Below are 4,638 nucleotides of genomic sequence, written 5' to 3' on the forward strand. Positions count from 1 at the left end.
GTATGGCTAAAATTAACAAGTCAGGAAACAACAGATGTTGATGAGGATGCAGAAAAAGGGGAACCCCCCCTACACTGTTGATGGGAATGCAAGCTGGTACAGCCACTCTGGAAAACAATATGGAGGTCCCTCAAAAAAATTGAAATAGAGCTACCTTATGACCCAGTAATTGCACTACTGGGTATTTACCCCAAAGATACAAATGTAGGGCTATGAAGGGGGCACGTACACCCCAATTTTTATAGCAGCAATGCCCACAATAGCCAAACTATGGAAGGAGCCCAGATGTCCATCAACAGATGAATGGATAAAGAAGATGAGGTGTGTGTGTGTGTGTGTGTGTGTGTGTGTGTGTGTGTGTGTGTATTTATATAAGATGGGATATTTCACAGCCCTCAAAAATGAAATCTTGCCATTTGCAATGAAGTAGATGGAACTAAAGGGTATTATGCTAACTGAAGTAAGTCAATCAGAGAAAGACAATTATCAGAGGATTTCACTGATATGTGGAATTTAAGAAACAAGGCAGAGGATCATAGGGGAAAAGAGGAAAAAATGAAACAAGACAAAACCAGAGAGGGAGACAAACCATAAGAGACTCTTAATCATAGGAAACAAACTGAGGGTTGCTGGAGGGGAGGAGGAGGGAAGGGATGGGGTAACTGGGTGATGGGCATTGGAGAAGGTATGTGTTGTAATCAGCACTGGGTATTATATAAGACTGATGAATCACAGACCTGTACCCTGAAAAAAATAATACATTATATGTTAATTGAATTGAAATTTAAAAATAATACTAAAATGTAGGTTTTCAAAAAAATTATAGAACTCTTTTTAAAAATGATAACTTCAATAGCATTGCTAAAGTTAACACTTTTATTGCCTCCCCTCACATTTACAGTTTACATATTTTTATATTATGTATTTACTAACATTATTGTAGTTATGCTTATTTTACAACATTGTTTTCTATAATTAATATATAGTGCTGTATTTGTTTTAGGTGTACATGAATTCAACAATTCTATACATTACTAGAGATTTATCATGCTTTATCAGAATTAGTATACTTTTAATTGCCTTCACTTATCTCATCCATTCCCCCAAACTTCCCTCTAGCAACCACAAGTTTGTTCTCTATATTTAAGAGTGTCTGTCCCTTTTTTTCTTTGTTCATTTGTTTCTTAAATTCCACCTGTTAGTAAAATCGTATGGTATTTGTCTTTCTCTGACTTATTTCACTTAGCATTATACTCTTTAGATTCATCCATGTTGTTGCAAATGGCAAAGTTGTATTTATTTTTTATGGTTGACTAATAATCCACTTGGGATGTGTGTGTGTGTGTGTGTGTGTGTGTTACACTATTTCTTAATCCATTCATATATGGATGCATACTTAGATTACTTCCATATCTTGGCTCTTGTAAATAATGTTGCTACAAACATAGGAGTATGTGTCTCTTCAAAATAATGTTTTATGGTCTTTGGATAAATACCTAGTATTTGAATTACTAGATCATATGGTAATTCTATTTTTAATTTTTGAGGAACCTCAATGTTTTCCACAGTGGCTACACCAGTTATATTCCCACCAACAGTGTACAAGGGTTCCTTTGTCTCCATAGCCTTGCCAATACTTTGTTTCTTGTGTTTTTGATTCTAGCCATTCTGACAGATATCTCATTGTGGTTTTGATCTGCATCCCCCGATGATTAGTGATATTGAGCATCTTTTTATATGTCTGCTGGCCATCTATATGTCTTCTTTGGAAAACTGTTATTCAGGTCCTCTGCCCATTTTTTAATAACATTATTTGTTTCCTGGGTGTTGAGTTGTGAAAGTTCTTTATATATTTTTGATATTAACCCCTTATTAGATACATCATTTGCAAATATCTTCTACCATTCAGTAGGCTGTCGTTTTTGGTTTGTTGATTGTTTCCTTCACTGTACAAAAGCATTTATTTATTTTGGTACAGAGCCAGTAGTTTAATTAATTTTGCTTTTGTTACCCTTGCCAAAGGAGACTTACCTAGAAAAATGTTTCTATGACTGATAGCAAAGAGATTACTGCCTATGTTTTCTTCTAGAAATTTTATGGTTTCAGGTCTCACATTTATGTCTTTAATTCATTTTGGTGTATTTTTGTGTATGGTGTAAGAAGGTGGCCTAGTTACATTCTTTTAAATGTGGATGTAGCTGTCCATTTTCTCAGCACCATTTGTTGATAAGACTGTCTTCCCCATTCTATATTTTTGACTCCTTTGTTGAAGGTTAGCTGATCATAAAAGAGAACTAAAAGGCACCAGAACTGAAAAAGGCAGGAGTAATTTTTGATATATTCAACATATTGAAAGAAATAAGCAATCGAGCCATAAAATGAAATGGCAGAAATGTAAATGCATATTGCTAAGTGAAAGAAACCAATTTGAAAAGCTACACACTGTATTATTCCAACTCTGTAACATTTTGGAAGAAGAAAAGCTATGAAGACAGTAGAAATATTAGTGGCTGTATGATGAGAAAGCAACTTCATTTTTCTGAGGGTATGATAACCCTGCTTACACCGAGTCTGACCATTTAGATAAGACTTGAGTTTAGGATGCCCCCACAAATTCCCAGTTTGCTTTTCTCAGGCAGGTTTTAATAGTGGCCAAATGGAGGAACTGAAAGGAGAAATGGTGTTTTTAAAATAACCACTTAAAGGTTTTTAAAATAACCACTTAAGGGTTAAGCTGTAAAACTTACTGACTTCCACCCCAACCACCTCAAAGTTATAGGTGCTTGCTACCCTGTTCTCTATTTCCTGTTCACTGGTGACCTGAGATAGAAGACTGCCCTTCCTCCCGGTCAATTGGACACCCTAACTTCTGGGATCTGTAAGTAATAAATCTTATGACTCTACTTCTTTTGTGTAGATGGACTGAAACTGCACCTTCCATAAAAACAATACTTTGAGTTTCACTTCGGAGTTTGGATGCTGAGGGAGTTACCTGCTGCCCTCTTGTGGGTGGCTTGTGCCTACTCATTCAGTAGGTCATATTCTGCATATTCTTAATTCAATATACCAGCTCCACCTTTTCAACACAATTGGCAATAGGAGGATAGAATTGTGGGTGCAGTTTGTACCCTTGTACAATGCCTTGAGGCTAAAAAGCCCTCTTATTAGTCCTCAACAAGTGGTGGCACCTCAAACCAGCACCCTCCCTCATGAGATTGATCAACAGATCTGTTTTGGCAGCTCTGGAGATCAGAGATCCCTAATGACTTAATCTCAAGATAGCCCAAATACAAATTAGAAGATGTTGCTCAGGCTCTGCAGGTACTTCAAGAGACTGATGGCTCCTCCCGAGTTGGATGCTCTCACCACTCTAGACGCCCCAGACTCAGCATCAGGAACTGGGATGCTGTGCCCTGAGAGTGGCAGCTTCCAAGGATCCTGCCATAAGGATCCTGCAGTGCCCTGGAGCTTGTCCCACCTCCAGAAACAATCACATATATACTTCTAATTATCCATTAGGACTCACAGACATTTTATTGCTCCCATTGACACTGGAGCCAAAATTACAGTACTTCCTGGCAACGCTTCCAAGCGTAAACAAGTGGCACACCTTAAATTACAAGGTATAACAGGTAGGATAGTAGAAGGCATTCAGCTTCCCTTGGATGTCACTGTTAGAACAGTCTATTAAAAATGTTTTAGTGGTGGCAGCCCCCTTGACCCTGCCTTTCTTGTTATAGGATGGATGCCTTGGTATACCACCATGCCATCTGGAACAAACCCAAATTCCTGGCCTCCCTCATGGGAACTCTACATTGGGAACCCACAAGTCTGCTACTCCTGATTAAGATGGTAAATATCCCCCAATATTGCTTGCAACAAGGGACAAAGGGACTACAGTCCATAGGTCCATAATTCAAGATTAAAACAAGGACTCATAAACACACCATTTCTCCTTTCAATTCCTCCATTTGGCCGCTATTAAAGCCTGCTGAGTAGTGCCTTACAGTCAACTACTGAAATTTAAATGCACAAGTTACCTCTATTAAGGGTCCCATACCCAACATTGTCCAGTTGAGGATATCCAAAGAACTCCAGAAGACTACTTCACCCTGATCCATCTAGCTCATATATTTTATTTAGTATTGATTGCCAAGGAGTCCCAACCACAGTTTGTCTTCACATTTGAAGGCACTCAATATACCATTATGTGGATGTCCCTGGGGTACCTTAACAGTCCAGCTATTGCCCATAATCTTTGCCAACAAGATCTGGATGCCCTTACTGTGTGCCCTTGTACCATATGGCACTATGTTGATGACATACTCATCTCGGGCACCTCAGAGAATATGGTGCATGAGGCCCTAACATGGCTGGTGACCCAGTTACAACATAAAGGTTGGGCTATTGCCTCACATAAACTTCAAGGATCAGCTGCAACTGTAAATTTCTGGGCATTAATTTGTCCTCTAAAGGCTGGGAAATTTCACTTGCAGTTCAACATCAATTGTTAACTATTCAGCCTCCCACATGCAAGCCCAGCACATCTTAGATCTCTTTACATTTAGAACCAACACATACCACACTCATCCAACATTCTTAGACCCATTTATTCAGTCACATACAAATCCTCCACAT

This window comes from Eumetopias jubatus, unplaced genomic scaffold, assembly GCF_037043125.1.
Source record: "Eumetopias jubatus isolate StellerSeaLion01/CBP00866 unplaced genomic scaffold, mEumJub1_p1.0 scaffold_7, whole genome shotgun sequence".
NCBI lineage: Eukaryota > Metazoa > Chordata > Mammalia > Carnivora > Otariidae > Eumetopias > Eumetopias jubatus.